Source organism: Oryx dammah, unplaced genomic scaffold, assembly GCF_014754425.2.
Source record: "Oryx dammah isolate SB20612 unplaced genomic scaffold, SCBI_Odam_1.1 HiC_scaffold_3, whole genome shotgun sequence".
In the NCBI taxonomy this organism is placed as follows: Eukaryota; Metazoa; Chordata; class Mammalia; order Artiodactyla; family Bovidae; genus Oryx; species Oryx dammah.
The window spans coordinates 29,745,326-29,758,340 of record NW_024070187.1 but is presented as its reverse complement, the minus strand read 5'-3'; positions in this window follow the sequence as shown (position 1 = coordinate 29,758,340).

Below are 13,015 nucleotides of genomic sequence, written 5' to 3'. Positions count from 1 at the left end.
GAAAGGCCCGCCCAGCAATAAGGACCTAGCAAAGCCCCGAAGAAAATAAATTATAAAAAATAATCCAAATTAAAGTAATAACATTGAGAATAAAGAGACTGGGACAAATCTCGGAGACTTGTTAAATGAGAAGAAAGAAAGGTATGAATTTGAAACATATTTCATATAGAAAACAGTGGGATTTTTAAGCTTAGATTTAGACTCAATATCTCTTTCCTTTCCCATTCCCCTTTCTTCTATACTGTAGTCTTACATATATTTAAAATGAGCTAAAATATCATCTTTACTATTTTGCCCCACTTTGTCCAGCTGTTCTCAGTACAACTTCCAAAGTTTCCTGCTGACAACTCTGTGATTAAGTTGACATCATTACACTTTGATATCCAGAAAAGAGCACAATATGTCATATATACCTGCCCAGAGCAGAGAACAATATTGATATGAATATCAAACTTTATATTAATGCAATTAATATCTTCATTGGTTATTTTTCCTGTGATATCATATGATCTGTTCATACTTATCCTATAAAATCAACTAAGTTCTTCAGACATTTTATATGAGAGCATTCAAAGTCATGTTATCTTCTAAATCAATATTTTTACAGGTATGTTAAAAAATAGTCTTAATTGAAAAAATTTTTATGCCTATTACAATTTAAAAGAGACTCATTCTATACATTGACAAACTTTAAAAAATCCTTAGAAATAATTTTAAACTATACGAGTACCTTTCAGCAGTATTATCTGACTGCCTTTACATAGTGCTGTAACATGTGGGTCCATAATCAAATGCAATGCTGAGTATAAATTATATCCTTTTACTTATGTGATAGGAATTTACTGAACATGGTTATAGAAACATTTATTAGGTGAAGAGGAACTAAAAAGCCTCTTGATGATGGTGAAAGAGGAGAGTAAAAAAACTGGCTTAAAGCTTAACATTCAAAAAACTAAGATCATGGCATCCAGTCCCATCACTTCATGGCAAATAGAAAGGGAAAAAGTGGAAGCAGTGACAGATTTTATTTTCCTGGGCTCCAAAATCACTGCATTCATGAAGTTAAAAGATGCTTGTTCCTTGGAAGAAAAGCTATGACAAACCTAGGCAACATATTATAAAGCAGTCACATCACGTGCTGACAAAGGTCTATATAGTCAAAGCTATGGTTTTCCAGTAGTCATGTATGGAATGTGAGAGTTGGATCTTAAAGAAGGCTGAAGAATTGATGCTTTAGAATTGTGGTGCTGGAGAGGACTCTTGAGAGTCTTTTGGACAGCAAAGAGATCAAACCAGTCCAGAAGGAAATCAGTCCTGAATATTCATTGGAAGGACTGATGCTGAAGTTGAAGCTCCAATACTTTGGCTACCTGACATGAAGAACTGACTCACTGGAAAAGACCCTGATGCTGGGAAAGATTGAAGGCAGAAGGAAAAGGGAATGACAGGATGAGATGGTTAGACAGCATCACCGACTCAATGGACATGAATTTGAGCTTGCCCCAGGAGATAGAGGAAGATAGAAATCCTGGCCTGCTGCAGTCCACGGGGGTCGCAAACAGTCGGACATGACTTAGTGACTGAACAGCAACAACAATAAGACCCCCATTTCTGTTCTTAACAACTTTATCCCTAGAGAGCAAGGAATCTGAAATCATGAAGTATAAATGTACTAGGAGGTTGTGTGTTTTCTGGATACTCATGCACAAGACAATGTGCTCACTACTAAGTATGGCATTAGGCTGACAATTAGTCCTATAATGTCCTTTTATTGACCTGGAAAAGGAGTGAAAACTATTGACAGTGGCTTACCAGCATTTTGTCTTCTTACAACCAAAGCAACAACTTAATATAACAGTTTAAGAACATGTTTAAATAGAGACACAGCTAGGACTGTGTCCTCATTCTCCCCCATCACACATAAACCTGTGTCAATTTTTGTAACACTGGCATCCTCTCCATTATAACTTTCTTTTAAAAAATTTTGCTAAACGCTGAAAATCATCTCAGTGATCAGTGAGTCAAGTATGTAAGATCGAAGAATTGTTTTTCTAGTAAATAAAACATTACTCTTCGGCTTTATTGTAAAAAAAAAAAAAAATTCATGTTTGTACATCAGTATCAGTTCAGTCACTCAGTGTCTGACTCTGCGACCCCATAGACTGCAGCACACCAGGCTTCCCTGTCCATCACCAACTCTTGGAGCTTGCTCAAACTCACATCCATCGAGTCGGTGATGCCCTCCAACCACCTCAACCCCTGTCGCCCCCTTCTCCTCCTGCCTTTAATCCTTCCCAGCACCAGGGTCATTTCTAATGTGTCAGTTCTTTGCATCAGGTGGCCAAAGTATTGGCACTTCAGCTTCAACATCAGTCCTTCCAATGAATATTTAGGACTGATTTCCTTTAGGATTGACTGGTTGGATCTCCTTGCTGTCCAAGGGACTCTCAAGAGTCTTCTCCAACACCACAATTCAAAGGCATCTATTCTTCAGCGCTCAGCTTTCTTTATGGCACTCAGCTTTCTTTCTATATGTTCGTCATATCCTCTCCTATATTAAAAGTTTCTTCAGGGTAAGGATTATCTCATACTTTTCTATGAATAATTTTTTTGCCTGTAAATGGTTTTGTAATAGATATTCAAGAAATGTTTTTTGTTAAATGCAAAAATTTATGAGAGCAACAGCAAAACACAACTATATGTATATGAATATATATGCTGCTGCTACTGCTGCTAAGTCGCTTCAGTCGTGTCCAACTCTGTGCGACCCCATAGATGGCAGCCCACCAGGCTCCCCTGTCCCTGGGATTCTCCAGGCAAGAACACTGGAGTGGGTTGCCATTTTGCCTTTAACCTGGGGAGATAAAATCTCTTAGGATTTGAAGATGAGAATGGCAATAGATTGCAAACTTCTTTTTTCTTTCTGTGTTTGTTTGTTGTTGTTGTTGTTGTGTTTTTGAGGTGCTTTGATTGAATAAGAGGAAACTGGAAACTTCTTAGCAAAGTGTCTAGGGTACTTGAGGTGAGAGCGAGCGAGAACCACTAACCACTAGAGGGCGATAGCCACCTCGCTTGCCATAACTAGCTTCCCTGGAGCCTCTTAAAGCTTTGGATGGCGTGTGTGCTCTGCCGCTCAGTCATGTTTGACTCTCTACAACCTTATGGACTATAGCCTAGACTCCTCTGTCTATGGAATTTTTTAGGCAAGAATACTGGGGTCGGTTGCCATTTCCTTCTCCAGGGGATCTTCCTGACCCGGAAATTGAACCCGCGTCTCCTGCGTCTCGTCTCCTGCTTTGGCAGGTGGATGCTTCACCATCGTGCCGCCTGGAAAACTCCAACTCTTATACCTATAGCAGTTTAACATTCCTTCCAGCTAGTACTTTATCATTTTTTACCTCTTACAGCAAACAGGTGTTATCCAGTTTCACTAACTTTAAAGTACCAGTGATTTAGAGGTATATAATATCTGGAATCTGTTGTTTTTGTTATTATTTGGTCCAATAACTTAGAAATAAGGTGGCATCTTGGATTTGGGAGAGAAATCACTTCTTACACTAAGCTTTATTCTTACAAGTAAAATTTAGTCTGTGGCGTGTAGAATGCTGGTTAAGGTTGCTTTTTCTCAAGATATGCTTTGCTCTTTCTCTTATCATACAGGCAGCTGCAGCAAGAAACCTCCTTTGCCAAAAATATCTCTCCACCAGCCTGTCTACCTGAAATCCATTAAGACTGGATCCTAACCTTTTCACAGTGAAGGTCCTTTACAAGCAAAATTTCATTGACCCCTATGTGATACTTCTTAAACTCTTAAGATCAGTAGACTAAACAAATATATACGTATGTTGTTGTTTAGTTGCTAAGTCATGTCCATTGATTTTGTGACCTTATGGATGGTAGCCCACCGGGCTCCTCTGTCCAAGGTATTCCCCAGGCATGAATACTGGAGTGGGTTGCCATTTCCTTCTCCAGGGGATCTTCCTGACCCAGGCATGGAACCATGTCTCCTGCATTGGCAGGTGGTTTCTTTACCTCTTAGCCACTAATGTTGTTAATACCTTTTGACAAATTAAGATTACATTAGCCACAATAGTGGCTAATAGTACATTTAACAGATAGCAGTACAAATACATAAAACATATTATTTAATCAGCCAATGGCTAAGACTCTTTGCCTAAACAAGTTCATGAACCTCTTGAAGGAAACTCACAGTGTATCCCTTACCTACAGCATAAAGTCTGTAGGTCTGAAAGAAAAGAATCATTGAATTTATGTGTTATCTTGCTAAACCTCCACTTTTAAGCTGGACTATCATATTTTCTGGTTAGAATTTTTTTAACCTTACCAACTCTTGGAAATGGACAATGTGTATCTTCCTAGATACAATTAAGAAATTCCACAATTCCTGGCATTCATCAGTTAAGACACCCGACATAAGTGTGTCTGTAGCTCCCTACATGTGTTCTCCCTGTGAAGATTTGTTAGGATTAAAGTTTTTAAAATATCAATGGCATTTTGATCTCTCAAAGACGTCAGTTCCAAATACAGTTTGTTTGTATGACCCAAGCAACTTTTTTTGGTGTTCTATTGAGTACATAGCCTGCATTCTGAGCTCAACTGTCTTGTGAATTTTGACATCATAGATGAGGTATCTCCTGGCAGTGTGAAAAGAGTATCTGGCACCATGTAGCTAGCCCTGCAGACTGCCAAGGTTCTCCAGCTCATGTTAGCTGACAGTGAAACTCCACCAGTCATTTCTGGCAAAAGTCAAATTACATCTTTTATAAAAGCAGCTCACTGAACACTGCTCCTGTTTCTCATTGAATCTCTTACTCAAAGGACATTTTAATCAAATCAAATATGTAATCTCACATTTATGTTTGTTTAATTATCATCAGGGAAAGGAACCAAGTATAATAAAGATCATATATGGTACTCAATTAAAGAAAACAAACTTACTCAAACAATAGCAGTCAATTCCTACTAAAATGATGAAGCCATCATATAATATCTGTGAAGTCGCTCAGTCGTGTCTGACTCTTTGCGACCCCATGGACTGTAGCCTATCAGACTCCTCCGTCCATGGGATTTTCCAGGCAAGAGTGCTGGAGTGGATTGCCATTTCCTTCTCCAGGGAATCTTGCTGACCCAGGAATCGAACCCGGGTCTCCTGCATTGCAGGCAAACGCTTTACCATCTGAGCCACCAGGGAATATAATATGGGAGAGCTTAATTATACTTTTCTATGCCTCAAGGTTATTTTACTGTAAAACAGAAGTGATTATTCTTACTCTTGTCAAATATTCTTACTCTTGTCAAATATAGAGGAAGGGGTCTATGTGTTAAAACCTAAGAGAGAAAGAAGCTTGTTTAAAACTATGACAGTGTTTTCCTCCATTTTCAAAAGTCCTCTTTGGAGACAGTAACCACAATCTTTCACATGTGGTAGTGTACTTAGTCAGACAATTCTGGGGTGCACATGCATTTGTCGGCCCTTGGCAGTAGATAGGACATTCTGGAATTTGAGGCCAATAGGTTGGGAAATACTGATCTTGGATGACCTTCATTTCTGAGGTCCAAAGAGATTAACAAATTTGTACAAAATGACACAATTAACTAAAGCTAAAGCTCTAAAGCTAAAATACAAATCTTTCCACCTTTGTCTCACACAATTTCCACCGTCCTGGAGCTACAGAGGAAAGTAAAGTTATGAAAGAAGATTCCTATGGTAATTCAGAGATCTGTATTTTCAGGCAAATCTACCAGCCAAGTGCCAAGAGCACTACTATAGTTTATATCTGGAAACTCAGAAGGGTGCTCAGGAAACTTATAAATAGAATGGTTACAAATGGTTTGATGTCGGCCTTAAGACATAAATAATGTTTAGCAGGTGTCAAACCAAAGCCTTGTTCCATTTGATATTTTCATCAGTGACCTAGATAAGACATTGGCAAGCCAGACAGCCAAAATCTCTCAAAAGAATTTTACATGTTAGGAAGCCTTCTAGTGTCTCCTGCCCACAAATTGTTACTTCTTCTCTTCTCCCATAATCAGTTCCCATTTCACTCCCATAGCTCAATTGATCTCACCTAGGGGTTAGATTATTTAATTAATTACTACCAAACTATGAACAACTACTATAACAGCTCTTCTAAATGTCTTAGAGATCTTTAATTTTTTAAAAAAAAATGAGTTTATTCATTCAGTAGAATACTAGTAGTATTCTAATAGTAGTAGTGGGTAGAGATAAACATCTCTGTGCTGTGTACTGGCTAGAACATTTCTTCTTGCCAAATATAACCATAATTCCGCTAAAGTTAACATTTTTGAGAAAATTCTTGAAAAATTCCAAATCAGAACACTTTCGCTTGTTGAGCCTGAACTAGACCTCTAAACCCTTCTTAATGTGATTCTCCATAGCAAGTGATCAATGGCCATGATAAACACATGCAAGGAAACTTAATTGCCATTTCTGAGCTATATAATGTGAGTATATTCCTGGTAGAGAATGGTATTTTATACTTGTCTAAAACCCCCACCCCTATAGCTCATTTTAAAAATAAATTCTTTTTTTGTTTGTTTTGTTTATGCTCTCCAGTTCTTGTTATTTACAGTGCTGAAGATTAAAGAAAAATAAGATGGCAGCAGCTTTGGTTTGTATTAAAGAGAAAGCAGATCCTTCTTCAGGGCCACTGAGATCTAAAAATTATTCCTGGAAGTAACCAAAATGCTTGCAGTGGTGTGAAATCATGTAAAGTGAAGTTTTAGCCATATCTAGTGCATTTCTAATGAATACACTATTACTACTATTTTTTTAGATGACACCAATTTGAGGGGAAATAGTCCACATACAAGTGTTTACAAATGAGGCTACTTAGGAGCAACCACAAGTATCTGACAGGTCATGAAAGTAAACTATCTCATACAGGGTTTGCTGTTAAAAATATTTCGGTGATGTATTTTTACAGGCAGGCGAGGGAAAATGTCCATAAATAGCACTAGGAAGTTCAGCCAAGAACTTAAGTTGCCAACAAAAGTATTAAATTGACCATCATTAGAAATATTTCAAATTTAGTTAATACTTAAAAGGCAAGCATAGTAAGAAACTGAATTATTGTAGTTTTTACGTTTGCAACATTACCTGGTCTGTTATGTTGTATTTTTCTAATTTTTCCATTTTTCCCCCATTTTCACATCGTAGGATTTTCTTCATCCCCAATTCTATTTTCATTCAGCTCTGAATTAGTTGCTTTATTTCTTTTCTGTTCCGAAGTATAGATTTTTTTTTAAAACCTTATGCCACCAACTTTCCCTTCTGCATTTCAAATCTTCACGGGCAGTCAATCTCTTTTTAAGGAAAAACTCTTAAATGGATGTGGTGGTTTAGGAGGCAGAACTTCACCCTTCTGATACTGGCAATACATATCAATAAGATGCCCTTCATCCTGACTCCCCTGAGCGTCAACACTGTTGGCATTTGACCATGAACTATGACTTGGCTGCTATGATCTCTAATTCTAACTCAGGTTTGTGAAGTTTCACAATTTTTTCCCTTGAGAACAGCCAATGCTGAGCTGGCACAATACAAGCAAGCACAGATCTTTGAAGAGCACGCTACTTAAGTCCATATAAGGAATACGGTCCTTGGTTACGGCAAGCTCCTCCTAATTCAGTAGCAACCATGGGAGCGAGGGAGAGGCTTTGGAACCTCTCTCTGAGCGCCTTCTCTCACGTCAGTTTGAGAAAAAGCTAGAAGGAAACATCTCAGACATTTCTGACAACATTTCTGAAAGATAGTCTGATTCATGGTGACTTTTAAACTTACTAAAAATGAGAAACATTTATATATACAAAGAACCATTTAATTGAAGAGTTACCTGCCTGGCTATAAATTTACGAATTAGAAAGTTTCTTCAATCAAAATCTTAGGTGTGTCAGCTCCCTCCTGTGATGAATTTAGAAGAACCACGTTAACCCTTCATTAATGCCTGGGCTTGCGAATGAAACAAGGAACAAATAAAAGAACGGAGTGGAAGCTCAGAATCAGGATCAGGGCATCACTTGAACCAGCTTCCTAGGCTTTTTGATTTTTAAAAGCTACTTCATGCAGATTTTCTTTAGACACAGACAATATTTCCCCATGTCTAAAACTGTACATTCTTGTCCTCACTAACGTAATCTTTAACATATTAAACTTGCAGCTTCTCGCTTACATTTCTCCGGGAGGAGATGTGCCTCCCGTGTGCCTCCACCCTCACATTTCTTTACTAGTTACTTAGCTGACAATTTTAGGGAATACGTTAAATTTTAATGTAAAAACCCCCTTCTCCAAATTCTTCCTACAAAATAACTGGGGTCGTTTCTTCTGGTGCTCTACCACTGAAAGCTACAGTAGAGGTTAAGTGTTGACCAAAGGCCCCTTTTCCTGTTTTCCTCACAGTTATCAAAGTTTCTAATTCTTCCTGGGAATTTCAGTGTAAACAACAAAGAGTTTGCAGGGATTTTCATAACATGTTCCTTGAAACCTTGGAGTCGCATAAACATCTCTAGGGTTATGTAGAGGGATGCAGAATGATCACAGCTGGATTTAATTTATTTTCCTTTTTTTTTTTTTTTCCTGTAGCCTAACTTAACAGGATTGAGGTTTAGGGACATGGAAAATGAGCCTTATGATTTGGCAACACTGCTCAAATGACTGAAACTCGGGTGAAGAAGACCATTTCACGACTCACTGCCAGTTGTTTTGGGACACAGTTGCTATCTTAGAGTGAGTTATGTGAATCTTTAAAACACAGTAAGGACAAGTAACTGGTTTGCTTTTGGCAAAGCTTAATCATTTATTACAGATGACAGAAGTGAAACTAGTGAGGCTCCTCGAAGAAGAACAGTGTTGCTTCTGTTCTTTATGTTTGCCTTTGGCAAGTATATCAAAGGTTAATTTTAACTAATCCTTTGGAATTTTAATTGCCCTTAAAGGTACTACCAGTTGATTAGAAAATGGTACTGTCGGGTGTGAATGCTGCTTGTTTCACACGCAAAACACGCCTGGCAAACAATACTGGGAACTGAGCCAAGAAATGTCACTTCTCTCACTTTATGCTTCCATAATAAGTCTCCATCCCCAAATGCTTTCCCTGGTTCCATCCTCTGACTAATCCACCCACTTCAAATCTTTCCTGTTTACACTGTGGAAGAATGGTATTTTTAAAAAACATGCCTTAGCAAAACAACCCAACAGAGCTTTGCACATAGGGACACATAATAAATGTCATTTTGAAAATCTTTTGGAATGGATATTCTTTTATGAATGTCATAGATCATGGAAAGAAATAACTCAAAGCTAAACCCAGCAACTGACTCTCCATTATGAAACTGCTACTCTCAGAGATCTGGAACTCGAGTGTAAGATTTAAACTCTTGAAGATTTTACCTTAACTAACACACAGGTTACTGAATCCTAGGTTGCACTGAAGCACTACCAGCACTTCAGAAAAGCTGGTCCTGATTCGTCAGAATCTTTGACTTAGTTTGTGGAATTGATCCTCCCCCAATCTGGATTACTGAACTCCCTAGGAGACATTATTAGGCATGAGCAGGAGTTTATAAAAAGTAACTATTCACTCACAGAGTAGTTGTCAATCATTTCCTTTATTAAAAAAAAAAAAGAACTGCCTTCAACTAAGAAGTCCAGAAATATCTTTATGTGATAGTACCTGAAAAAGAGTCAATTTAGAGTTAATTTTACTTTCTTCCCTTTGTGGAAATTTTAGAAACCATTATACCTTTTTAAAACCATCATGTAGGTCTTCATAAATCAGGACCGGTTTGGATGTTTCTTTAGAGGCATTGATGTTGTTTTCATTTTCTCCCTACTGAGGAAGCAGTCTTCATCCTGTGGTTTCAGCAAACATTTAGAGAGACTCAAATAACTTGTCTTGTTCTCCATATCCAGCATAACTCCAGTAGAGCAAGATATTACCATCTCTGAAGCAAGCTGACCTTGGCAAACACAAACTTGATTATATTAGTGTCAGAACCCACCCAATCTAATACTCCATCATCATATTTGATAGTTCCATGACTGTCCTGATGTTATCCCATAATGAGACCTCAAACTAACTGTCCCAATTATATTTTGCCTCTCTTACCTTTGTGGTTGCCACAGTCTGTTGGTTCTCTTTATAGGCATCTCTTGGGAGCAGTTACTTTTACAAGCCTTTGTAATTCACCACTTAACTATTATAATCTCTTGACCCTCGGCTTCTCTCCCCTTTAATTACCCTCAATGCTACTTGTCTCATAGTAATATGTAAGAAAACAATTTCATATATTAAGTAATTAGCATCAACTAACCTTTGTTCTCTTTGTTCTTACTCTCTGACACTCAAACACCAGGGGCCAGGGGTTGGCTGGTAAGGTCTGAGCACTTCTGTTTCATCCCAGGTTGTTCATCCCAGAGAAGGAGCCATAGGAGGAAAATGGTTTCTGGGGTCACGCCAGAGGTGGTTCACTCAATAGCATGAATCAATAGTACAGATCAGTGACAGTGCTGGGACAGGAGGGAGTATGACCATGAGCCTGCTCAAACAAATGAGGGGACAGATGCAATCAGAGGAAGGTCTCAAAACTTGAGCTCAGGCTCCAGCAAAATCAAACAGTAGGATGAAACAAGGGGTGAACCAAAAGCAGAAAAAGATGGGATGAAGTTTAAAAGAACAGCCAGCTACCCATATTAATATCCTGCACTTTATAGCAATTCTAGACTTTGGGTCACTACCACCCACTTACCCAGGATACTTACCCCAAGGAATTTTGTTCTTCTCCCCACCTCTTTTTTCCCCCCTTCTCCCTCCTCTTTATTATGCTGATCTACCCACTTGTCTGCCTTTTTTTTTTTTAACTTTCTGTTTGCTTTACTCATTCTCCTTACTGTACATAACAAACCCAAAATTCAGTTTTGCCAACAGGTTAGCTCTTCTGAGATGGAAAGGAGGAGAGAAGGCTGGGAATCCTTGTTCCCCTCTAATACCATGAGGAATTCTTGTCCCCACTGTACTATAATAATGTCTAGGATTATTTTCTATCTCTTTATTAATTTATTAAGTCACATTTATTAACTTATTTCAATTGGGATAATATTATTTGAGAAAAATGAACATATTTTACTCTTCTTACTTTTCTTTGTGTTCTCTTGATGGCAGTTAATAACTACTACATGCTGGTTAATCAATATATGTATAAGATATATTCATATTATGATTGTGTTAAAACCTTTTAACATAAGTGTTATTATATGTGCTCCTGAACACTTAGAAAAATGGGTGAAGCAAGTGAAAACTATGGGTTTGTGTATGAAACTGAAAAAAATCAAGTAGAAAAGGAAAAATATGCAAAGCAATGATTTTTAAGAATTTTGTTTCAGTGAATTTTGTGTAATATAGTGTATTGTTGGTGAGTTCCTACTATGTGCTAATTATTCTAGAAATCTCATTTCTTTTTTTTTTTTTTTGGGAAATCTCATTTCATTTAATCTTTACAACAATAAAAACAGTACAAGTAAGGACTTAAGTTATTATCCCTAATTTTTAATCAAAACTCAGAAGCAGTTAGCATTGGCTTGTCTAGGGTCAGCCAGGGAATAAGTTTGGAGACAGGATTCTGACACAGGCGCTTTGACACTTAGTCCATGTTATAACTTTCCATGGGACCATAATCACGTGAACCAATCCTTTTTGATAAACATACCCCCACACACACCTTAATAGTTCTGTTTGTCTGAGGAACCCTGATTAACACAATACTGCATCTATGTGTTTCTGTGAAGAACTGAGGTTCTTTTTTGAGATCCTTGGATTTTCTCATGAGGAAACTATTTCATAATTATTCCTTTAAAATGTAAAGACATTATTTACATTACCTTTAGGATATAACTTAATGCTTGAGATGAAAGGTCTTAGATGTTCACAGAAACAATGTCTTTGAAGTTCAGTTTTCAAGTTGTCAACCTCAATACTTAGCAGTTGAGCAATGGATATTCATGTTTCAATTTAGTCACATAATATATACTCTGGAAACCCAATTTTAGTACTTATCTGTTGTGACCTAAATCTACTAAAATAAAGAAATAATTTAGTGTCTTTAGCTGCCAATATACACAGTCCATTTTAAAAGGAAAAGTTCTCTTTTCATTCACTATGTCCTTCCTCTAAAATGGTTCATCTATTTGTCTGTATTTTGAGTTTGCTCCTTGTCCCAAATGGAAATATTGCACTCAGTTTTTTCCTTCTTGTGCAAGTCTCAACTATTCCCACCCACTTTGCAGTTTTTATTTCCAGGCTTGATTGCCACATGAGTTTTGTAGTTAATTTCTCAAATTAGATATCTTTTACTTGGGAGTTGTGCATTCATGCAGATACTTAATCAAAAATACAATCCCAGAAATACAATTGTACTGATAATTCATCAATACAATACAACTGGAAATACATCTCCAATTTCAACAACCTACGATTTATTTCTTGTTGTAGTTATTTCAAGGTAATCAGCTTCTTCTACTGATAAGGAAGCTTTGACATGGAATTTGTTCTTCCATGGTGAGCGTTCTGAAATCCAAATTAAATAAAAAGACATGTTATTTCCTTTACATTATGGCCTATTAAAGATTGCTGTTTGGAACATAATGACTAGATAAACCCCAACCAGAAAATTTAAAAATGGAACTCTTCAAGATTTTAAGATAATATATTTATGGTTTCCTAAAGTTTTTATTTCTCTAAAATAATAGTTGATTTGGTCCATCTCTAAAACAACAATTGTATGGATCTTTTGAATTGTGGTGCTGGAGAAGACTCTTAAGAGTCCCTTGGACTGCAAGGATATCAAACCAGTCAATCCTAAAGGAAATCAGTCCTGAATATTCATTGGAAAGACTGATGCTAAAGCTGAAACTCCAATACTTTGGCTACCTGATGCGAAGAACTGACTCACTGGAAAAGATCCTGATGCTAGGAAAGAT